Raw genomic sequence first — 26,677 nt, forward strand, 5'->3', positions numbered from 1 at the left:
AAAGATTATTATGCTCCTGGCACTGTGATATATTTATTTTATATACCTTACCAACTGCACTGTTAGCTAGGTATTTTTATCCTCAGTTTGTAGATGAGAAGCCTGAGGATTAAAAATACTAAGTAATTTCTACAAGGTTATCCAGCTAGTGAATGTGAGGGTCAGGACTTAAACTGGGGTCTATATAACATCAAATCTGAGGCTTTTAATCACCTCTTCCCAAGCAACTGGGGTGGCTTAGCAAAATTCAAACAGCACACACTGTGAAAGTGTGTCATCACTCTAATATTTTTCTCAAATGCTTTTAACCATAACGTTCCATCAACTAGAAGATTGCATCTGCCTTGGGTAATTTACTGTAAAAACAATCAGATTTGAGCCTGAAATATGATCTTTTTGTTAGTCAGCTCATCAACAATCAATTTTCAGACACAAATTTTACCTAAAGCAGAAGTTTTGCAAACAGAAAGTAATATGCATTTCCTTGTGTTTTGATGTTTTTGTTTTACTCTACAACTTTGTTGACAGGTTGTGTCAGTGAAAGTACCAGGAAGATAAATCAAATCAAATCAAAGAGAGGTTGATCCCAGAAGGAGCCACATCAGTTATTTAATTCTGCCTTTTCATTGTTACTGTTGTCAGGTGTCTGGCACTACAGGAAAAAATATTTCCAGCCATTTCAGGCAATGGGCCTTAGAAAGAGGCAATGCTGCAATCGAAGGGGATTATTAAACATGAGAAATCTCTAATGCAAACATTATTCAAAGAAGACAAATGTTTATCTTAAAATATTTCTGTGTTTCCTCAAAAAAATGGAACTACCATATGATCCAGCATTCCCACTTGTGGGTATATATTCCAAGGAAATGAAAAGAGGATATCAGAGACATGTCCACATGCCCATGTTCATTGCAGCATTATCCACAATAGCAAAGACATGGAAACAACCCAAGTATCCATCAATGCATGAATGGATAAAGAAGACACACACACACACACACACACACAAACACACACACACACACACACACACACACACACACACACACACTAGAATGCTATTCAGCCATGAAAAAGGAAATCCTGCCATTTGTGACAACATGGATGTGCCTTGAGGGGATTAGGCTAAGTGAAATAAGCCAGACAGAGAAAGACAAATACTGTATGGTCTCACTTATATGTGGAATCTTAAAAAAAGTCAAAGTCATAGAAATAGAAAGAAGAAAAGTGGTTGATAAGGGCTGGGATGTGTGGGTAGGGAAAATAGTGAGAGGTTGTTTAAAGGGTACAAACTTTCAGCTATGAGATGAATAAGATCTGAAGATCTAATGTATAACATGGTGACGATAGTTGATAAAACTGTATTGTCTAGATGAAATTTGCTAAGAGAGTAGAACTTAAAAGTTCTCACTAAAAAGAGAAAAAGAAGATAAATATGTGAGGTGGTGGATTGTTAACTACATGGGGGAATCCTTCCACAACGTATACATGTATCAAATCACCACAACGTACATTTTAAATATCTTACAGTTTTGTCAGTTGTACCTCAACAAAGCTGAAAAACTATTTAGACAGTTGCAAGTATGAATTTGATTGGTATCTGAAAGTTAATAATTGCAAGGATTAACTTTGTAAGAAAAATATTTTAATGTGATTCTTTAGATACTTTTCTATTGATGTCCTGCTGAGAATGATAAGGACCTCCTTCACATATACCATCCCTTCCCGTCCTTCCGTATCTTCCCCCAATGTTGATAATTATTTTAGTATTAGGTTGAATCATATGAAGTAGTCATTTTGTAGAAAAAAATCATCACGTATAGGCAGTTTCATATGGTCTAGCTATTTTATATTTTAGAAATAATATTTATAAATTTATATTTAATAAATCATATTCATAAATTTAAATACTGTTCATAAATAATATTCATAAATTTATATTTAATGTTGTTTTCATTTTAACTTTCACCTCCTGACTTCAGTGAGCTATAAATTTAATTATACATTTTCAACTTTGTAACATTTCCAGTAGGTTCTGTCACCAAAGTTGGCCCTCCATCTTTTGTCTAAAGTTTGATTCTACGGTTGAAAACCATTAAGATTCATTTGCATTATAATAGCTATATGAATATCATTCATTACAGAGTTGAGTATTGACCAGGGAATCTATTTTTTTTGTTTGTTTGTTTTTTGCTACTCAAGTAATTAATTCATCTTGAATCTGGAATTCAAGACAGACTCACTTAATTCTAATCACCATAAAGGCAAAAATTTTATATCAGTGGCTCGAGATGATGCATTGTAAATACTTCTGGAATGATGCAAAATAAAATGAAAAATAGTTCAAATTGAGCTTAATTGTATATAAGGACAGGTGATTTACAGATGATCGTTAATAAGCACATGTGCATTTAATCAAAAATATACAAGAAAAATTTTATATTATGCTACACCTGTATGTCAACAGAAATAAGAATGGCCTAGGGGTGAGCAAACAGCTGGGGACAGTATGACTGAGATACCCATTTACACGACACTACAACTAGAAGCAAGAAAAGACGCAATAAGCTGGTTTTCTTTGCTGTGAGGAATTTGAGTAAATCACTTGTTTTCTCTATGCTTTATTTTTTTCCTTTTTAAAAAGAAAGGTGCTATAAAAGAAAAAAAATGATACACTGGATTTCATCAAACTTAAAACTTTCACTCTGCAAATGATTTGTTTAAGAGATGAAATGACAAGCCACAGACGTGAAGAAAATACTTGCAAACCACATCAGATAAATGACTAGTACATAGACATTTAAAGTACTCTCAAATCTCAACCTTGAAAAACAAAACAAGAACAAAAACACATTAGATAATGCACAAAAGACATAAAGAGACATTCCATGGAAGATTATATACAGATGCAAATAAGCACATATAATTATGTCTGATATTAGCCATTGGAGGAATGCAAATTAATGCCACAATGAGATATCACTACTAGAAGAATGGCTGAATTTTAGGATAAAAAAATAGTAATGGCATTGAAGTACAGATGTCACCTTATCCTACGTTCCCACATCCTTTTGCGGTTAAGGATGTGGAGAAACTGGATCATTCATACATTGCTGCTAAGTGTGCAAAATGGTACAGTCACTCAGAAAGATAGTTTAGCAGTTTCTTAAAAAAATAAACGTGCAACTAGCATATGACTCAACAATTACACTCTGGGCATGTATCCCAGATAAATGAAGACTTATGTTCACACAAAAAACTGTACACAAATGTTTATAGCAGTGTTGTTGGTTATGGTAACAATCTGAAAATAATCCAGATGTTAAGTAGAGTGTGGTTTATCCACACTATAGGCTACTACTCATCAATAAAAAGGAAAAAACTATTGCTACACGCAATACAATGCATCTCAAGAGCATTAATACTGAGTGAAAGAAGCCAATTTCCAAAGGTCAAATACTGTATGATTTCAGTTATCTTACATTCTCAGAATGACAAAAATATAGTGACGCAAAACAAATGAATGGTTTCTAGTGGTTAGAGATGGTGTCTATCAAAAAAACACACAGACACACACAAGTTAAAATATAAATCAAGAGGCAGACCTTGGAACAGTCCTGTTTAAAATAGACTTGAAAAGGAAAAAAAGATAAAGATTTGGTGAGTCTTCCTAAAATTGAGATTGATAAACATGGATTAGAACTAAAAAGGAAGGAATAAGGACACTGTTTTCCCAGACATTGTACAACTGGATTTAAATCCAGTCCCTAAAAAGTTAATACTTTAGCAAGTGTTATAAAACCTGAAAAGGCTTGGAAACGTGATGTCATACATGCTAAGACTGATAAACAGAAAACTAGAGACTGTTCAGTAATTCATGTGGGTACACTGAGAAAATGTTTCAGAGTTCAAACTTGCATTATATTATAGCATAATTGCTAAGAAACTATGTTGTGGAATTTGTCAGGTTTGGGTTTAATTCAGGGCCATGCCACATAATAATTGTGTGATCTGGGAAAGCTGTTTAATCAACCTAAGCCTTTATTTTCCTCGTCTGTAAAATGGGGATGATGATAGTTGTCCTGAGGCTAATAATATAAGGCAGGCAAACCAATCAGCCTAGGGCCTGCCATAGCCTAATCACTCACTAAATGTGAACTCATGTTACTTTGCTACTACTTTCAGAAAAAAAGTTGGAAAACTTCATTCTAGCCAATATCAGAGCACCTTAAACTTCCCGTACTCTTAGCTGGTCCCAGGATCATTAAAAGCCATCTAGTTATTTAGCATGATAATTGTGTATTTGGGGAACTGCAGTGTGACTTTAAGCTCCAATGCGATACCACAAAGCAAGAGACTAGAAGATTTCAAGAAAAATTGTATTAGGCATGTCGCTCTTCACAAAACACTTAAGAAAGTTGAACCCGTACGGTTAAAGTCTGAGCGACTTCATGGCTCCAAGAGGATTTCAGTCCTGAGAGTTTGTAATTATGCAGTTACAGAATTGTGTCTCAAAATTGATATTTATAAAAAATATGTATATTCACAGTATAAATTTTTTTGGCCATCAAAACACTTCAATAGAAAAGCCTTTAATATGCAAACTGCAATCATGGCATCATCCATGGAGCACGGTGGCAGACAGAGATAGCAGAAGAGGAGGCTGGGGTAGACAGGGGTGTATGAAAGGGAGAGGTATTCAGGTTCCTGCATTCTGCCTTTGTCCACACCGTTCTTGTTTGTAAAAGCACTTGGTCTTACTACAGGGCATGTCAAAACATACAGAGATGGATGGGCCTTGAGGTCTTCACCAAGAAGACCAGAAGTAGAGCACGGTAGACCCCTCCAATTTTACACCCACCTCCCATTCCGTAATCTATGTAAATGCAGGTCCAGTTAGGAGACAACTGATCTTGAAGTCCTTATTCAAGAAAGCCTTCACGTCTGTGAGCAGGTGCTCTTGGTCATTAGTACTAATAAGAGAAAAGAGGCATGATGGCTTTCTGGCAAATCTACATGGTATGTGGAGAAAAAGAAAGTAGTACTCAGGTCATGAAGAATTCAGGTCTAAAGTATCTGCTTTTTTACAGGTCTGTGGAGTAGAAAGGAAGTGGTCCTCTGGGTTGGGTTTGAGAGATCCCAAACATCTGCTCTTTCCTCAAGGACTGTCTTAGATAAAGGTTATAACCCCGAAGTCCTCCAGATGACACCCCACAGCTTTTGGGGAAGGCTGATTACCTCCCTCCAGATATATCAGGAAACTGACTGAAGTCCCATCACAGCCCACTGCATGGGCCTGGATTCCCACAGTCAGATGAAATCTATGGGCTTCCTGGGCAGAGGATTGGGTGTGCAACTATGGAGGCTCAGGTCCTGGATAGGAAGGTAGCCCTGTGGGCAAGGGAGCTCAGCGGTCCTCCAGCTTGTCCATTTGTTGTCCCAGCCAATATGAAAACTGTGTTTCATCCATACCATGAAATACTACTAAGGAGTGAAAAGGAACAAGCTATTGATAAACACAACTACTTGGATGAATCTAGGGTTGGTAGCCAAGAGGTTCCACTGGAAGGAAAGTCCAGCTTTAGGGTGGGTTCTCCTGAAGCTCAGAGATGGTGTACTTGTTGTTGACCTTGAGATGAACTCCTTTCCATGGTGGTAGATGTGGTGTTCAGGACCATGGTTACAGCCATGGCATCAGACTGTGGGCTGAGGGACAGGTTAGGAATGTCAGATCAAAAACGAAATATGCATCTCACTACTGGGACAGGACCAACCAGATTAAATAGAATTTAATCTAACTCCTCACTCTCTGCTGAGCAAACACAATGGTCCTTTAGCCAGACCCTCCTCTAAGGCCTCATCATACTTAAAGCCATTTATTAACCTGGAAGGGGCTGTGGAGAAAACTTAAGGTTCTCCATGCCTGGAAGGTTCGTACTGACAACCTAGCACTCACTTGTCAGTCTGGAGCTGAGACCACGCTGTGTTTGGACTTAATGATGGGTCTGTACAGTCTATATTGGGAAGATGGCATCTTCCTCATCCACTTCTGAATCCCTTTTGCACAGAATAAAACTACAATGTATATTTTTTCAAAAAAGACAATAGCGCACATCTCAGGGTAAACAAGGTCTGATTCGGATCATATGAACACAACTAGCAGATATATTAATCAAATGCTGAATGATACTGATGAAAAATTCAGAGATAATATCTCATAGGTAGGTTCGGGTGACGTCTTAAGTTATATGAACTGGTTACTATAGTGTTGGGCGCATCTGCAGAACACCATTAAGGAAAAATTTCAGGCCTTAGGCAATTTTAGCAATAACAGTTAAAACTAACACAAACAGCAGTGAGCGATGACACTTTCCCATCCTTGTATAATGGATTTCGAATGGAGAAATGACGATTACTCAGAAAACCACAGGCCTGAAAAAAAAAATCTCACCTCAGTGACAAAGGGGTCAAATTGCTGCCGCATTATATTGCCTCTACTTTTTGTTCAGTTAATAGTGTGTTTGTTATTCAATAAGAAAGAGCTATTAGTTGGAACTTAATTACAATTGATTTGAGCCACATTAATACGGTTTTATTTAGAATTTATTATTTTATACAAAATAGCTTTAAAATGATTGTTTAAAATGGTTGTTCTAATGTCACAGACTTGGTCATTTTGCAAGAATAATGTTACTACTGAGCTAATAAAAAAAGCAGTTTAAACTTTCCGGGACTCCTTTGCAGTTGCTATATTCATCTCTCTGTGGGTATAATTATGTATCTATACTATACCATATAAGTATAATTTCTTTCTTTTAAACATTTTGACTCAATTTTTTGGCATTAAATTCAAAATATAAAAGAAGTACTTGTGTTTCTATGATAGAATGGCATGTAGTGGACTAACATTCCTTCTGACAACGTTTAGAAAAGCTGGGTAAATATAAACAAACAAGCAAATAAACAAATCTCTGTCTAAAGAAGAGTTCCAATTATCATACTAAGTGAAGCAAGTCAGAGAAAGACAAATATCATATGATATTACTTATATGTGGACTCTAAAGAAATGATACAAATGAACTTATTTACAAAACAGAAACAGACTCACAGACTTAGAAAACGAACTTATGGTTACCAAAGGGGAAAGGTGGCAGGGATGGATAAATTAGGAGGTTGAGATTAACATATACACACTGCTACATATAAGATAGATAATCAATAAGGACCTAGTGAATAGCACAAGGAACTCTACTCAGTACTCTGTAATAACTTATATTGGAAAAGAATCTTAAAAAGAATGGATATATGTATATGTATAACTGAATCACTTTGCTGTTTACCTGAAACTAACACAGCATTGTAAATCAACTGTACTCCAATATAAAATAATTTTTTTAAAAAAAATCAACTTAAAAAAAAAAAGAGTTGCAGAGCTGACTAGGATTTGAGGAGCCAATATCTCAGTTAGGGAGAAACCACAGAGAGATGACCTGACCTTCTAAAAACCACATTTCCCCTCAATGCATCTGCCAAGGCAAATACAAATTTCTCATGTCCTGGTAAGAAGGGAGACAGATGGAAGTGAGTCTCACACTCAGCAGCAATTTTCTCAAAGCATTTGTTAAAATCTTAAGCTTTGCAGGAAAATAAGTAAGACACTTAACAGAAAGCTGCTGAAATTTAGAGTATTCATCAATCTCGCAAAAATGCAGAGGAAAAAGTCATATTCAGGAACCTTCAAGGAGAAGTGATCTATTAAATAGCCAAGGTTCTCAGACCCTGGGGTCTTATAACAACGGGGTCAACCAGGGGTTTATGGGCTTGTAAAGTCTGAAATTAGCCTCTCATCAGCTTAGGTTCTGGTTGGAGTAAAATGTTTACTCCCATTTTATCTGCCTGCCAGAGGATAGATAAAGCTATTAAAAATATCCAGATTACAGCACAGAGAGCAAAAATGTATGGAAATACATTAAAAGAAGAATTAAAAGAATACTAGAAATATGGCACAGACTAAAAAGGAAAAAAAAAAATGTGTAACTGGAGGTGTTAAGGGGGAAAAAAAGTAGGTGCAAAACTACCTATGAAGAGATAATGACCAAGAATTTTCCAAAACTGATATCAAGCCATATTTAAGAAATGTTCCAAACGCCAAGCAGCAGAAATCCAAAGAGATCACTTTGGTACATGATTGTAAAGCTACTGAAAACAAAAGACTAAAAGAAAACATAAAAGCAACCAAAAACAAAGAACACATTGCCCTCAAAAGAGCCACAATCAGACTGACGGCTGACGTTTCAGCAGAAATGATAGAAGTCAAAAGTCAATTGAGTGGCATAAGGTACTGGAAGAAAATAATTTCTAATCTAGAATACTATAACCAATGGAAATAGCTTTAAAAGTGAGATCAAATAAAAACATTTTTAATCAAACAAAAACCGAGAAAAATTTTTGCCAACATACTGACACTAAACATGCTGAAGAGAAATCTTGGTTGCCCACAGAGGCATGGCGGTGCTACAAGGAACAGAGGGCATCTAAAGGCATTATAATCTGCAATTATAAAAATAAAAAAGAAAACCAAAATTTAAAAATAAAACAGATTTATAATTGTTCTTGAAAAAAATTAAAAAATTAAATCTATCCAGCTCAGCCCACCCTTCCACCAAATGCATGTATGTCAGCGTGTATAAAATTTTATTTTTTAAAAGATCAATATACTGTCCCTCAAGTTTATTTCCACTTTCTTCTGTGATAAGAAAGAAAGATGACTATAGATCATCAATAGTCAGGTAAATGTTTTGCATTGGTTGGTCTTACACATTATGTCAAATAATTGGCAAACACTTTCAAAGTACTGCTGTGAATTTTAAGAAAATAAACTGAAAGTATTTGCTGTATGAATTAAAATTAAAGGGTTAAACTCTTTTTAAAATGAATGAGTAGTTATGATTAATGAATCAGTAGTATATCTTAAGTGTTTTGTTATTTCAGACGAGACATTTAAAATATTCATATAGATCTTTATAGTGAATTCATATAATATTTATCCTTATGATTATGGTCAGCATTTATTTTAGTGTAAAACACAAACATGGCCAGAAATCCCAGCACCATCATGTAATGACTTTCCCCTCATAATGGAGCAGAGCATACAACTGACCATTTTTCTTAAATACGATAGTTTAAACGTGCCCCTTGTATACCAAGAAAGAATGTAACAATGTGAAATTTCCTTTCTTAAAATCCTTTGCTTAAGTCCTTCTTGATATGAAATTTTCTTAAATATATTAGAAAGAAACTTTTATCTCTAACCTAAAGAAAGGAAACTAACAAGAGTATTTTATCAGAAGTCATGATTCATTAGAGGTTGCAATTAAGTTTCACCATGAATGCAGAACCTTACCACAACTTTATAAATGTTCAGAGAAATAAATGTTCATCATACTTGCCATCTACATATGGAAGTACCCTGATCTGGTAGAGGCAGCAGGGAATGTTGGTTCCTATACGGCCATTTCTCTGTCATCTGCCTCCCGTCTATGAGGGAGCAGCCTTAAACACAGGACCAATTAGACAATTGAAGATGCTCATCTGTAGATATGAGGACGGATGGAGTGCAAACAGTAGATATTACTGAATGCTGCACTGGAAGTGAACCGAAGGGTATATGAAACCCTTTGAGCTGTCACTGTCTTTGTTATACCTGTATATCCATTTCATTATGATTCAAATCAAAATAAATTCTGGCAGACTCTGAAACACTCCTAGAAGCTATTGAATACCGATGCATTCTATGAGCAGAGGTTATCTTTAATCACATTAAATAATTGACACATAATCCTTATATATTTTTATATATGAGAAGATCTTGACTCATAAGATAGTAGTTCAGTTTTCAAATAACTCTCTTTAAATAAACTGAAACGAATCAAGGTTATATGGTTCAAATATACCTAAGTTATTCAACAGTGGATCATTTCAAATACTCAATTTGTTGGAAAAAAAGTGGTAATTTTCATATTTAATTGTTCCCAATATTTCAATGATAACAATGTAATAACTAGTAAGAAAATATTTAAGAAGATTAGAAAGTTAGGTTTTAAGATCTGGTTTTAGTGATTCACTGTTAAGTACAACTGACAAAAGCAGTTATTGTTCTTCAGGTTAAATTTTTTGATATTTTATATGTTGGGAAAAATTCTTTATCATAAGCACTATTATAATGAAATGTTTTCTCATTAAGGCTTCTTTTATTCACGAAAGGGCAAAATCACTTGCTGGTTCACTCTGTTCCACGAATATGCTGGAGTGCTAAATGAAAATACACGGTTCAGTTCTCTAAGTAGTTTGCACGTTACAAATCAGAATGTTAAGCTGTGAGGTTAAAATGAACCAGATAAGCAAGTAAGTCTTTTCCTTCTGCCAACATTTTCTTTTTATACAGCACATACAGAGAGACATATCTTTTTATTTTTTATAGATACAAAGCTATTTAATATCCTACAGAGCAATAATAACCCGAATATTTGAGTGTTCTTTAAAAATATTTTTTTCTCTCTAATTGTAGAGGCTATTAGAGGCTTAGAGACAGGCACTCTGATTATTTCACATGATAACTCTCAGACAATAAAAACTTCTGGTAGAGTGGATAGTCCTAGGGATGTACTCCCCCAAACATGATTCTAAAAACATGAATGTAGTTCAGTGTACTCCCCTTTTTGTTCCCAATATTTAAGACCATGAGGTAGATGGCCTATTTCGAGGCCTTCAATACATGCTCAGCTCTAGACAGAAGAGCTTCCTAGAAACACTAACAGTGGATACTGAGAACTCTTAGATGATTCTAGGATGGGTTCACCCATCTAAGAATATCTTGAGCCAAAGTTTTTTATGTACCAAGGCAAAGGGATAGGGGGTGAGGATCCAGGTCAAGATATCCCTAGCTCTAAAACTGGCTTCTTCTCTTAGGTTTGCTTCATTGGTTCAAAGGGCCATTGGGCAACATGTGGCTGTATCACCATAAATCCACCAAGACTTTGGAAAACAATTTATCTCCTAAAATACATCACCTTTGAATGGTAATTCAGTAATATCTATATATAAAAGGAAAGCACCATCTTTAACAGTGTCAATAATACTATTTAAATTTAACATAAATTTCTGGTTGGAAACTCTAAGCCTTACTCTTATAGAAAACAATAATTGGAGGCAAGGAAGATGCATTTGGATTTCTTCCAACATGACCTGATGTTATTTTTTTTTAATTCCAAATATAGACTATATTTATTTTAGCATGACTTGTTATTTTCTTAATAAGTTTTCTATTTCTATGAGAAGAGATCAGGTGACAATACAACAGCAAAACATCTACAAGATAAGAGGGGACACTAGAACAAGTTAAGAGGCTTATGAGAATCCTCTTTGGAAATCTTAAACAAAAAGGTAATATGTGCCTCTCTGTATGCTCAGCATCTAGTAGAGTGATTGCCATGCATTAAATAAGTCCTTCATGAAGCATTCTATATGTGTGTATATGTATCATATATGTATATAGTATTTTAAAAAATCATTTGGTAGGATTTGAGCATTTGCTTAAAAAAAGACTTCTGAATTAGATGAACTTCCAAGTCATTCATTACATATCTAACATTTCTACAGGGACACTAATACATTGGCAAAAAACTTCTGTTGTCTTTTATAGGCTACTTTACCCTCTTTGCTAACAATTTGTATCTCCCTGTCTCTGATAATTACTCTGTAAGCATCATCTTAAGAACTCACCCCCAGGAGCAATCTCCCACTCTTTATCATTCTGTACTATTTATATAGCATTATATATAGCTATATGTACAGGTTTACATATATACATATACAGTACATACAGATGGAGATATATATAATTTATGCTTAATTAATGAATTTAAATGCAGGTTTTAAGGGCTGGTATATGTTTAAATGCAAATATATATATATATGTATATTTCCACACAGTTAAACGAATCCCAACATTGCTTGTCAAACTACAACTATCACAGAAGAGAATTCATTTAAAGTGTAGCCGTCAATGTGATCTTCAGGGTATACAGCTTAAAGATTTTATGTAAAGAGATCTTTACATAAAATGATACCCATGCTTCACAAACAGTAGGGATGATTATATATAAAGCATGATGGATTCTCCATCCTCACTCAGTGTACACTATGCATCATGCCTGTCCTTTCATCCTTCCATCATATTTGGGGGGATTCATATTGGTATGTGACCAGCTCCTTGAAAGAACAGCATATTAAAATACAGAGGTTGAGCATAGCAGCTGACAACAATCACCCGTGCATTCATTTATTCCATTCACCCATTCAAAAAGCATATGTTGAACACTGATTATCCTAATTCTGTGAAAATGAAAATTATGATCCAATGAGCTATGAACTATTATCCTGGTATGCACAGGGCACTAGCTTACACAATTGTGTTGTTTCTCCACTATCATTTAGAGGTAAAATATATTAAAAGTGTAGCAGAGTACCTGAACACTGTTCATAAACTTTCGTTTGTAAGAATTTTACTCTTAATGAAGTAGAATAAAAAGACTAAAGATACACCAACCACCCTCCAAAAAATAAAAGCTCATGCCACCCACAGTTGGACATCATATACTGTCAAGGTTTTGACATGAATTTTTAGCTTAATTTACCAAATCTAATCACACCAAAGAAGTCTCTGACTTTCTTTAGTTCAGTAGGTATTCCTGAGAAATACTTGTTTTGTCCTCTTTCAACTCTAATCACACTTCTCATGGTGTAATAGAACTAAAACTCCCTCCTAAGAATTTCAGCACAGCACCACTTAAACTAAAGCACATTAATAATATAATTGGTTATATAAATCCTGTGAAAATGAGCATTATAGAGTCACTAGTTGACTTAAAGTTATGTCCATTGAATAATGGCGGGTTATGTTTATAACATAGGAAGTAATATGGTACTCACTATATCACATAAGTGCAAAGTTATCATTATAATGGCTTCATTAGTTAAATAAATATGCTCACAATTCAGCAATGGAATTATAAAACTGAAATAAATTAAGTATGCTTAATTGCAAAAGCATAATATTTTTGTCAGTCTAAGTCACTTAAAAACTCACACATTTTCTGAGCATTCTCTGGGTTTCTTAAAGGAGTTTACTGTCTAGTTCAGGAGATATACCTCTACCCATCTGCAAGGCAGAATATAACAAGGGTTTTGCTTGTGTTTATATGCGCGACACCTGGAGACATAAAGGAAACTTTCAAGGAGACAGTGATATTGAGCTAGGTTTTGGTACCTGGAGACATTTTGACAGGAAGCAATAAGGGAAAAGTTATTCTGTACAGACGGAGCTTTGCCAGCAAATGCGAAGATGAAGGTCTCATTTGTGAGTCACTCATCTGTTTATTCAATTATTCATTTACTAATATTCAAACAATATCTACTGAATGGATATCACTTCAGTGCTAATTTTTGTAATGGTATGACATATATTCAAAAAAGTTATTTCCTCAATTTTGACATCAATAGGTTTTTGGATTTAAGCACATTGGCTTTAAATTCAGGTGTAGGTTTAAAAAACAAAACCCATGGCAAGTTTGTTAAAATGTGCCACCAGCTGACAGATATCTTCTGGGATGCATGAGAGAGCGTTCCCCTCATTAAGTACCAAGGGACATGCAAAATAATTAAGAAATTAAAATGAAAACAAAACAAACACTTGTCTAGAAATTTCATATAACACTGATAAGGTGCAATATAAACCTGTCTTAACATGACTGTGTTTTGTACAATGACATTTTATCAACAGCCTGCAGATGTTCTAAAGTTCTGAATGACAATTTTTTATTTAGAAATTATAATCTCATGACTATTTTAAAATGTATTACCTTGAGTGCTATCCATGAAAATAAGCCTTTTTTTCTTTCCACGTGTATGTTACATTTAGATTCGAGAGTAAGAAAGGAAATAATTTTAAGAAACTAGCCTGAGCTGAGTAGCTCATCTCCTGCCTCTGCTTCCAAACCCATGGAGCTTTACTTAAGAGTATTGTTTCAGGGGCTTCCCTGGTGGCGCAGTGGTTGAGAATCTGCCTGCCAATGCAGGGGACATAGGTTCGAGCCCTGGTCTGGGAAGATACCACATGCCGCGGAGCAACTAGGCCCGTGAGCCACAACTACTGAGCCTGCGCGTCTGGAGCCTGTGCTCCGCAACAAGAGAGGCCGCGATAGTGAGAGGTCCGCGCACCGCGATGAAGAGTGGCCCCCGCTCGCTGCAACTAGAGAAAGCCCTCGCACAGAAACGAAGACCCAACACAGCCATAAGTAAATAAATAAATAAACAATTTTTTTTAAAAAAAGAGTATTGTTTCAAATTCTAGCCTCATAATGGGGGTCTAGCCTCATAATTATGTCCCAGTGTTATAACATTTGAAAAATTAAAGCAATAAATGGCTGCAAGAATCCAATGAGTTTATGGATCTTGTTAAAAGATTACTAATTTTATTTTGGAGACCATAAGAATCAAGTAAAAAGAGTATTGGCTTTAGGGCTTCCCTGGTGGCGCAGTGGTTGAGAATCTGCCTGCCAATGCAGGGGACACGGGTTCGAGCCCTGGTCTGGGAAGATCCCACATGCCGCGGAGCAACTAGGCCCGTGAGCCACAACTACTGAGCCTGCGCGTCTGGAGCCTGTGCTCCGCAACAAGAGAGGCCGCGATAATGGGAGGCCTGTGCACCGCGATGAAGAGTGGCCCCCACTTGCCACAACTGGAGAAACCCCTCGCACAGAAACGAAGACCCAACACAACCAAAAATAAATAAATAAATAAAAATTAAACTTAAAAAAAAAAAAAAAGTTAATCGATAACGTTAAAAAAAAAAAAAGAGTATTGGCTTTAGACTCAAGTAGACATGGGTTCAAATCCTGACTCTACCATAAAGCAACTTTGTGATTTTTTTTTTTTTTTTTTTTTTAGTAATTTAGTCTTTTCAGATTCTTTAAAAGGTAGTAATAATACCTTAGTGTTAGGCTAGATGTGAAGATAAACGTGAGAAAAAAAATTTTTTTCTAAGTTTCTAGCATAGCTCCTGGCATACCTTAAGTACCCATAAATAATGGCCCCCTCTCTCTTTTTCCTCCTTTCCTTTTTCATAATAGTTCCTGTTTTCCGGTCTTAAGTAAAATTTACTCTTGATAATATTTGTTCAAGGAATGACTTATGGTAACTTTTTCAACAGATTTCAAAAACATAGCAAACTACAGGCAGAGTGTAACGAATGCACATCTGATTCATTACATTTCACTTGCCATTTCTGAAAAAGAATGCAGTGTGCTAGATAAAGCCATCAAGCCACGTTTTTAAATTAACGTTTTACTTAACATTTCTAATTTTATGAATAAAACTGTGCCCATGTGTCGTCTGTTGCTTCTCAAGAAGCCGTTACTCAGTGACACTGCTGTGTTTCAAAGGAAACATTTTTATAAGGATTGACAAAACATACACTAATATTAATGGGATATCAGTTAAAAGAAAAGATCAAGTACTGAAACTATTGTCTCTCTTTTATAACCTGTTTAAGTGAAACTGAACTTTCAGAGGGATCACTGAGATTTTTTAAAAATTTAAGTATGTCAGTACATTTACTGAATAGTTCATGGAACAATGTAGTTTTAAATTGATACATTTTCAATGCATGTGTCTTTAATTTTCAGTTTCACAAATGAAGAGCTTCTTCTCCTATATGTATTTTTTCATCCTAGCGTATTTTGGTAGTACTAATGTTCTCAGAGATCAGGTCTATATTTGTACTGATTAAAAAGATACAGCTATGATATTACATCCCTGATCAAAATATTCTCAAATCTCTTAAAATATTAAGGTCTCAATGCATCTTGGAGGATTAGAACTAGAAAACATAAGGAGAAGAAAGATAGTTCTAAAGCAGTTTTTCATCACAACTAGATAGAAGCAAATGTCCAATTTAAGGTGGGTTGAATTAACAAGTTTTAATGTTTATTTGGTATGAGTATGTGTTGTGAGGCATGATGAAGCATAAATTAGGTGAAAAGACAAGGTTTTTGTTCTGAGATGTCTCTTCATCATTTTTAATAAAAACCAAAATGCTTATGGTGGGTTTTCCATAGATATTAAAGAGGTGAGTAAACTAGTTTCAGTTTGGCCCAGACAGTACAACGTGGGAGGAAAAGATGCACATTAGAATCTGATCTCATAAAGTGTTCAGCAATTATGATTTTGAAAAAAGAAAAGTTAATAGTTTATTATATTTCCCTTCGTCTAGCTTGTTTTTAAAAATAAACCAGGCACATTTTCATAAGAAAATATTCAGTCCACAGTTTTACTTTCCTAGCTAGTGTTTAGCATTTCTTCTATATCTTTATTTACAAAATCCTTTATCTCTTGGAGCACTGATATTCACAATATTAACTACTGAACAAAAGTATGCATGTCTTTATTTTTGTTCCAATATATGAATTAATTAGAAAAGGCAGATTGTCAGTTTTCAGTTGCTAAATATAATGTGGATAATCTGAATTGCCATAAATTATCCTGGCAATTAAACACACAGGCATAAAACTATGACAATATTTTCTACAATATATTTGTGAAACTATTTTCAATTCAGTGGGGTTAATCAGTGCATCTCTAGAGGTTATTATTATACTTCAATAGTAATTTATCACATTTATAATAGGGTTTAAGTTTAAAAGTTTGAAATGTATGTACTGAACACGATATTCAAATTCCCCTAATCAGAAAGAATAAAAGCAATGTCTGGTGTTTCCTACTTATATAAAGTATGAGTTAATAAAAGTTATCTTATGTGGAAAGTTATTTGATGTCTTACCATTTTAATAATCAAAGTGGCCATAAAATTCATATAGAACTTTAATTTTCTCAAGGTTTTCTCTTTGCATTTTGAACTTGACTTTACAGGAATAACTGCCACAGAAAAATAAATAATGTAAAAATTACAAAATGTTAAAGCTTATAAGTAATGGAAAATTTATTCCACCTCTTATATCTGTGAGAATGACCATTAAGCAAGTAAACTGAAACTTACTTTTCAAAACCCAAGATTTTCAGAGTTAATATTTGACAGGATTTACTAAAGAGACATGTTTCTTTTATCTGTTAAGCTGAGATAGATTATGCTTTGATGAATGCCCATGTTCCTTTAAGCTCTTACCTAAGTGGAAGAACTTTTCTAAATTTGCAATTAAAAATCTTCTTGCTATGCCTTAAACTGTCTGCCTACCTAACTATATATTCATTCACTCAATGAATATTAAGTACATCTTATGTATCAATTTCATTAACCTGTTAGTACTTCTCCTTGTGTGTAAATTTCTTGGCACTTCACTCCACAACGGCAAGCTTAGCAGGGTAGCTGAGCTCTGATCAGCTCTACTGAAAGGGTCTCCAGCTCTGTGGTCTCATTCATGAACAATGAAAGTGCTTGCTTTCTTTCTACCTGTACTAACCATCCATTAATTCAAGACATTTGCATAAAATACTTTGATAAAGCCAATTTAACTTCTACCAACATACTGATTTGCATTAACTGCATTAATTTATAAATATAGTTTTTAAAGTGCTTCTTTAGCAATATCTTACTAAATTTTGATTCTAATATTAGAACTGCTAGTTATCCCTTTATCTTATTGATTCTTTGCCTTCCATACTTAAAAGAGAGGTGTTTCTTGGTCTACTGTCCGGGTAAACAGAAGTAGGTATTACAAATCTAAGTTTAAATAGCCAACCATAACACAGTGATGACGATTTCAATGTTTTAACATATCCACCCACTCTTACTCTCCCTAATTCAGAATTTAAAAAAAACAAAACAAACACAACAAACTCTAGCTAACCTTTTCTCTTAAAGAATTTGTAATACGTTTTGTGCAGTAATTACCGTAATAGGAAATCCAGAAAGTATATGAGAATGGAATTTTTTTTTTCAGTGTTACAAGTCTGTTTTAAATTTCCTTTTAATAAAACAAGTAAAACTTGCTTCTGTCTCTTCCTGCTCCCTTGGCTTGGTGCTTACTCAGAGTAAGCGACCTGCTGCATTTTTCCCCTGTGGATATTAACCGCGAAGGGCCACCCTAAGAAACCATGTGAACAGGATTACACCGTAGTGGATACAGCATAGTGAATACAGACAAGACACGGGAGCTCCCTTGTCTCAATCTCTCCCAACCGTCCATCCCCTTCCAGTATTCTCTAGTTACCTCATCACAAAAGGCAGCTGAGTTCTCAGCTAGAACAACAAGTTGTGCAGCAAACGTCAGTGATTCAGCCAAGTAGCAAACAGGGTCATTGGCTTAGTTGGAATTTCAGTTGCCAAGCAAACTAGGAATCCCTAGCCTGGGTCCAGCGACACGGATAAGTGTTTCTGTTTTTTGATGGAGAATGAAAATGACGCAGAGTATAATTGATCGACAGGATATTGATAACTATCCTTTCTTCACTACCCCAGTTTAGGTACCAGAATCTAAGGGCTCACTTATATACGCCCAGGGGCCACCAAGATCTCCATTTTCCCTAAATGCATAAAAGGCTAAAAACAGCCTTCTTTCCCAGCTCCATGTCGTGGCTGCTGCTGCTTTGAGTACCATATAAGTCACACTGGGGGTTCACGCTTTGCCCTCTCCCCTGCTTTAAAGCCGGCTGCGGTGAAAGGCTGAGAACTCCAGCTCAGCCCGGGTCCACCACAGAAAGCTTCACGGACCCAGTCCCAAGCCTTAAAGAGAAACCGTGCAGCCGGAGCCTCTTGAACTCGTAACCCCCCAGGGATGTCTGCCTTCCAAGAGAGAGCCGGCTTCCCAGGCAGCTTGAGAAACTTAACCGAGATCCCAGACAGCAGGCGAGGTATAGCTCGGGGCAAATGGAGCTCTGAGGCGACACCCTCTTTACCTGCAAAGTTGCAATCTTCTGGCTGAAGAGGGATCGAGTCAAGGTCGGCGGCGCGGGTGCTTTTGCCGGGTGAGAGCACGCCCGGCAAATTCCAGCGGGATTTCCTTAGTCTCCGCCGAGTTTTGGAGCATTCCAAGGAAAACGCACGAAGCTGGAGCCCACGCAGCTGGCACCGAACTGGGCGGAGTGAGGATGCTACGAGAGTGATGCCATGGGAGGCGGGCGAGGGGAGGCCCTGGCGGGGGAGGTGAGCTCCGGGGGAGGAGAACCTCGCCCACCCCCGCCCTTACGGACCCCTCCGGATAAAGTTAGCGTTCCCACGGCTGTCAGCCGATGAACCCAGAGGAAGGCACCCCTCCCTCCATCTCCGCCGGCTTCCTGACTCGAGGTCCGCACAGACCGGGTTCGGAGGGGACCGCTCGCGAAGATGCGCGTCCCACGCACCGCTCTGCCTGGCGGTGGATGGGACCCGCGCGAGGGCGGGACCCCGGCTCGGCTGCCCAGGAATACCCTCCGCCTCCCGGGGCCAAATGTTTGGGGTGAGCCAAGTGTTTGGGGACAGGCGAGCTCACCACGAACCAGCGGTCATCCAGCCCGGTCGGTGGCCAGAACCCACCCAGTGATCCTGGAGGCGAGCCAGACACACCTCCAGGCTCCGGGCGAGCTCTGCAGGCTGCGCGACTCCAGTTGGCGTCAGGACCCGGCTTCTGCGCACCCTGCTCCCACCCTAGTAAACAAGCCCCCGGGCGGCAGGTCGCCTGACTTGAAAAAGTAACCGCCACCTTCACCCCGTAACTCTCAACGCTTCTCCCACTCTGGCTCTTCTGGGGTCCCGGCACCCGCTCTCCCGTCCTCAAGGTGTCAGACTTCCCCTGCAAGAGCAGGCGTCTGCGGCTTGCTACTAGTGTCAACAATGGAGACAGTCGCAATGAATAAATGACGAGGCAGCATTCCACCTACCCTCATCCAGCTCTGGCTTTGCAACAGGCATAGGAAATCAGTAAGTTTCCAAATATTAACTAAAACCCCAAACGCGCACCAGCCTAGGAGCGCGAAGTTCGGTGGCTTCAGGTGGGATGTATTGAGAGACAGAGACAGAGACAGAGACAGAGAGAGAGAGATGCTCCCATCAGCGTACTGAGATTTCAGGATAAAAGTTATCTTTTGGCAATCACTTTAATGGTCACACCTGAGAATAAAATCAAAGTGTTTAGAGGAAAATGATATATATCGGCAAAGTTGGCAATAACTTACTTGCTTGCCACTGCGACGCGGTGATTCCCAGCTTGTCACTCACGGAGGCTTGGTTGGTCACGACCCAGGGACTGGAGAGTCCATTTGTAAGACAGAGAGTGGCGTCCACGCGGAATCTTAGCTAGCGATTAGCGATTACCCGACTTGACACCCTCGGGTTCTACTTGATTCCTACTATCTTCCAAAAGCCCTGGGGTGTGCTGCTGGTCGCCCGTTGCGTCCCAGCAGATGCCTGCTCCAGCTTCGCGCTTGTGCAACAGATGAGTGGCAACCCTTTCTCCCTGTCCCAGCCACACGCGTCGTTACACCTTCTGGGAATCAGTGCTCTGGCGACTGCGGGGAGGACCAGTTTCTGCCCAGGAAATATTCCCCCAAGGGAGTCAAGGATAGGCGGGACCCCTACGCAGACTCCAAAGTGCAACATTAGAGAATTTCCTTCTTGGCTGTCTTTTATATTTTCCTCCTAAGTTCACAAGAGTTGAGGGGTTTTTTGCTTGTTTGTTTTCTTTTTCTTTTTGAGTACTTACATGAGTAAAGAGGATATTGCTAGAGATCACCCCCTGGGGCGATGTGCATGCTGCTTTTTTTAAAAAATCACTTTTCTTATTTCTAAACTTTTCTTTCTCTCTAGCTTACGGCTCTTCTCATGGGTTTATCTCAAGCCCAGGCTTGACCCCTGTTGTAAATTTCTAGGTCATCTCCTACAGATACTGAGGTACACAGAAGCAAATGTGGTTCCTATAATATCTCTCCAGAAAATAATTAAAGGCGCAAACAACAAAGGGATTCCTTTCTTTCCTCGAATCTCTCTCTTTTTACTTCTTTACCACAAAAGTACTTTAACATTTTTAAACAGTTTGTAAAATGTTTTATGTTAAACAATGACATTTATGAAATATGCAGGAACACATGTATCTGTAGACACGGTAATGAACTTTATAATAAATACAAATCTACTTTCTGCCTAACAAGGGAGGGGGAGGACAGTATATATGAAAATCTATTTTATGCAATGGAGCAGTAAATATTTTTGTATTTTTTCATGAAACAACTCATATTCCCATTAATTATCAGTAATTAAAATGTTTTAATGCCTAAGAAACAAAAGTGAAGCTGAAGTTTATTAAGGTAATATTTTGTCTCAGCCTGATAAACAAAAGCCTACATATTTAAGTGTGTGTCTTTTAAAATAAACCCGTAACAGAATTCCACATACTAAGATGAGTGTATGCCTTTGTAATACATTTAAAAATACATGCAAAAGAAAGTGGATCAGTGACGACACATCCCCATTAAAGGCTGAGAACTTTCCTTTGCAACCTTAGCCTCTGTACCAAATTATATGCCTGCTCCGGCCTCTCTCAGGATATGTTCTTTATAACAAATGCCATCTCTGTCATGATGTTGGTGAGACGCATTTTGTCAATTTCCCTAATTTGGCAGTTTTTCCATAAAAAATGTGCCTGTGAATCTACCATAAATACAAAACAGAAAGGAACAGCGAGGACAACCATCTGAGTAGGCTGTGTTTCCATGGGAAGAGGAATGTTCTATTGATCCCTGAGCCTCATTTGCAACACTTTCACGTGCTTATTGATTGCTGACCTCATGCCACCTGCTAAAATGATTAACGATTACAAGAAAGTTATTTGAAATCTCTATTTAAACAACACTGAACTGTGTATTCTACAGTCATTAGCAATAGAAGGACAATTTGCTTTTGTATAAATTTTAAAATACAAACATGACATCATTCCACAAACTGGCATTCCACTTAAAATGCAATTCACTGAAGTCACAGAAATTTACAATAAAAGGTCAAATGGTTACTTGAAATTTCTTTTTAGTATCTTAGTCAGAAAAACAAGAAAGTGCTCATTTTGAAATTAGCAAGAGATAATTGAGTGACCCCAGAAATGATAGAGGTGAAATTATTCTCTGCAATGCCTATTTATTCATAGCTAAAATGTATCATGGAATTGGAATTACAATTGTTTCAGGAACTTTCAACTTCTTTCTAAAAATTATTCTTCCACTTTGGAGTTGATTAGTAACATGTGAAGAACTTTCTTCCAAAGCTGCTGTATCTCGGACTTAAAGGCAATCACAAAGAGAGGTTATCGGAAAAGGTATTTGGAAAATTTATTTTTTTACATGTGTCACTATCAGGATTTTATGTGATATACATATATATGTGATTTTACATATATATATAATGATGCCATCATCATCATCATTACATGATAATTGCCTTTACTTACCTTAGGGAAATCTGGGAAATAAGTTAGCATTGTCTTTGAAGCCCAAGTGACCTTTCTGCCTATGTGACCAGGAGTCTCCATGATTTGGCACTAGGCTCACCCAAGGCCCTTCACTGAAGGGTCTGATCAGCTTGCCTAATAGACTGTAACCCCTGCTCTAGGTTTTTGCATCCTCCAGTTGTAACTAGGCTTTGATCCAACCATCATAGACCATGCTATCATCGTAACTGTTTACCCGCCTTTAAAAAAAAGTTATTTTCTATGTTTCCAAGTTTTCTTCAAAAACATTCATTTTAATGGATTACTATACATTTGCATGAAATACTTAAGTATTTCTCAAGTCTGGAAAGTATGGTTTGTTTTTACAGTATTATTCCTTATTCTGAGACTTTGATGAAAGCCTTTGTACGCATACTTTTCTCTACACATCCGATTACGTCCTCAGAGTAGATTTTTAGAAATAGAGCCACTGTATCAAAATGCAGGAATATCTTAAAGCTCATGATAGATGTTATATATGATTTATTGAGCCCTCATCAACACAGGGTATACGTAGTCTTTTTTCCCTCTTTTCTTTCTGTATTTTTGCTGACTTCCTATTTTTTAAAAGTGACACCTCAGTGTAATGAGTTGTATTATTAGACAATGTGAATTTCTATATATTATGCTTTTCTATTTGTTTCTTTTCTTGTGAGTTTATATATCTTTTTAATACTTACAGGGGTTTGAAGGTTTTTTTTCCCCATTTGATTTGTAATAGATTACCACATGTATAGTAGATATTTCTCGTTTTTACTTATTGCTAACATCTTGGATAACGTTATATTTTTAAAACGGTTTAATTCTTATATACTTTTAACTGTCACATTTTTTCCTGAATAATTTCTTTTAGTACTTTAGTATTCCTAAAGCCTTTTCCCTTCCCATGTTCACCGATTTTTTGAACATTTTAAAAAATAATTTTATTTTTCTGGAGCTGCTTAGTCATTAATTTTATGGACTCCAGACTCATGCTGCCTACGTTTGAAGTCCTAGTCCCAACATTCATTCAACAAATATTTATGGAGTCTGTATTAAGGGTGAAGCACTGTGCTAGGTGCTTAGCATACATCTGTGAATGAAACAGATAAGATCATGCCCGTGCAGAACTTATACTTTAGGGAAGACAAACAAAAAATAATAAGTATATTAAATAAATTATATGTGATATTAGAGAGGGATTAAAAGAGTGAAATATGGGGATTAGAAGTGCTGGTGGGGGCAGATGGTGATGGTGGGTCACAATTTTAGACATATTGTCAGGATAGCCTTCATTATTATGGAGACATTTGAGCAAAGACTTGAAGGTTGGAGAGCTGGCTATGGGGATTCACTGGGGAGCAATCTTCAGGTAGAGGAGTAACCTGATCTGATTTATGTTTTAAGGGATTATTCTGGCTGCTTCAGTGAGAATAGACTGTGGAAAAACAAGGGTGGGAGCAGGGAGACCACTTAGGAGATGAAATAAGCTAGGAAATAGGGTGTGGACCAACTTAGATCCACTCGCATTTTCCAAAATGCTTGTGTGCGTGTTGTAAGAAGAGTTAAAGATGGCTATGAGATTTTTGACTTGAGTAACTAGATGACTCTAAGTAAATAATGTTGTGAGATGGAGATGATAGAGGATGGTATATGTTATTTTTTTAGAAAGAAGATTAGGAATTTGCTTGTGGACATGTTAAGTCTGAGATGGCTATTGGAACAGATAAGCTGTGTGACCTTGGACAGTGTTACTTAACCTCTCTCCACGCTGGTTTTCTTACCTGTGAAAGAGTGAAATCATTGTTCCTACCTCATAGGAACTTGTTATGAGGACCAAAGCATTTTTATATGTAAAGCACTTATGGCAATTATCAACACAGCATATACAATATGTAGATTTTGCCTATTCATTTTATTACATTGAATTCTAACATATATGGGAATTATTTTAGCATGCATTATTTAGTGAAGATCTAATGTTTCTCTCTGACAAAATAGGGAACCAGAACTATTTACTGTAACTGGCAATTCATGAACAACTTCTTTCTTTCCACACTGGTTGATAATGTCACCTTTATTATAAACCAGATTCTTTTGCCAATGCCTCTTTCTGAGCTATCTACTCTTCTACTGATACCTCCATTTTTATGAATTAGTCCCAAATTTCCTTTTTTCTCATTCCCTATCCTTTTTGGAGTTGGTCAGTTACTAAATACCACAGCTGGAAGGATGGTGTTGGCTAGCTCCCCCATCAGTTCCCAATGTCTAGATGGGTACGGCCAGTGAAAGCCATAATTGTCCGGATGACACGAACTAATACCTGTAAAATGATAGTAGCAGGGATGAGCACATATACAGGCTCAATAATTAACTGATGTCAGCATTATCAGTACCCATCAACGAATGAGGCTCTGCTGCCCTTAAGATGGATAATTGTTTACCCTCCTACCCTCAGCCTAGCACTCCATCACATATGGTACGTAGCAGACTCCTATCCCAAGCGCACTACTTATCCCAGAACTTCTGTGTTCTCCACCCTAACCTGGAAACATTTTCACGGCGTACAGTTCACCTTCATTAACTACTCTTGTAACAGAGAAGAACAAACCTGACTCCATATTGGATCTATTCCTTTAGCTCTAACCCTTGTGCTCTGTTGCCTGTCTCAGTCATGCTGGCTCTGCACCTTTGTGAAAGAATGTGGCCCATAGCCTGAAATATACATGAGAGCCCATTCTCAAGGCTCTGCCTCACAGTCTTGATCTTTAAAGTTATAACACCTTCCAATTCATATAGAGATGAACATTGCATAACAGAAAATAATCTGTGTCTTGTTAGAGGTTTACAGGAACGTTGTGACAGCTGCAGGAACAAAGGATTCCAGCACCAGGAAGTTTGCAGCAGCCAGCCACATTCCCTCCCTTTTAGTATAAAAGAAGCTTGAATTCTAACTCGAGTAAGATGGTTCTTTGGGACACCAGTCCACCATCTTCTCAGTCTGCCGGCTTTTTGAATAAAGTCACTCGTTATTCCTTGCCCCAACACCTCGTCTCTTGATTTATTGACCTGTTGAGCTTTGAGCAGTACGTGCTTGGACTCGGTAACACTCTCTTCCACAAATTCTTGCTTAGTCATGTTCTGGAGGTTGAAGTCTTTTCCTAGATCTAGAGCAGAAGTATATACCATTGGGGAACCTGAGAGAGATATTTTAGCTGCCTCAAGAAACAGAAGGAGTAGACTTGCAGAATCCCACTTTCCTAATGGTTACTAAAGCACACCAATACACATAACGCATACTAATTTTCAAAAAGGAAGGAGATAATGAGACCTGGCTGAAGGACCTTCCTCCTGATTTCAGCAGGATAGCTTTGCACAATTCCTAAAGCAAAGCACTGGTGCAACATCAATTTTCTTGTACAATTCATGTTCTGTTCCATGATTTTTTAATTTAGCGGAAATCTTTCCACATTCTGGTGACAGAGCAACAGTTAGTCCTACATAAGATCAACATTGTTATGAAATCTCTTCTCTGATACATGAATTTTGGGAAAGTTAATGCAAGTTGTAAAAGAGCTGCTAGCAGATGTTATTTCAAGCCTGAACATTTTACCTGGTCTTTTATTTTATTTTTATTTTTTAACATCTTTATTGGAGTATAATTGCTTCACAGTGGTGTGTTAGTTTCTGCTGTATAACAATGTGAATCAGCTATACATATACACATAGCCCCATATCTCCTCCTTCTTGCGTCTCCCTCCCATGCTCCCTCTCCCACCCCTCTAGGTGGTCACAAAGCACAGAGCTGATCTCCCTGTGCTATGCAGTTGCTTCCCACTAGCTATCTATTTTACATTTGGAGGTGTATATATGCCCATGTCACTCTCTCACTTCGTCCCAGCTTACCCTTTCCCCTCCTGGTGTCCTCAAGTCCATTCTCTGCGTCTGAGTCTTTATTCCTGTCCTGCCCCTGGGTTCTTCAAAACCACTTATTTTTTTAGATTCCATATATATGTTAGCATACGGTATTTGTTTTTCTCTTTCTGACTTCACTCTGCGTGACAGACTCTAGGTTCATCCTCCTCACTACAAATAATTCAATTTTGTTTCTTTTTATGGCTGAGTAATATTCCATTGTATATATGTGTCACATCTTCTTTATCCATTCATCTGCC

The 26,677-nt window shown here is 37.2% G+C and overlaps 1 protein-coding gene across 2 annotated transcripts in view; it reads right to left on the minus strand.

Moving 5' to 3' along the window:
• Positions 1–22,434, minus strand: part of TRPC4 (transient receptor potential cation channel subfamily C member 4) — a 168,284-nt gene extending 145,850 nt beyond the window's left edge. The window contains exon 1 of one of the 2 annotated variants that reach the window (XM_082365313.1): positions 20,224–22,434. The gene's annotated coding sequence lies outside the window, so the exon portion shown is untranslated. Of the gene's footprint in view, positions 1–18,969 lie in introns of both variants that reach the window. The other variant, XM_082365312.1, reaches the window with a different exon arrangement.
• Between the last annotated feature and the right edge of the window lie 4,243 nt (positions 22,435–26,677).

Source organism: Balaenoptera borealis (assembly GCF_965194805.1).
Source record: "Balaenoptera borealis genome assembly, chromosome: 18".
NCBI classification, from domain to species: Eukaryota; Metazoa; Chordata; class Mammalia; order Artiodactyla; family Balaenopteridae; genus Balaenoptera; species Balaenoptera borealis.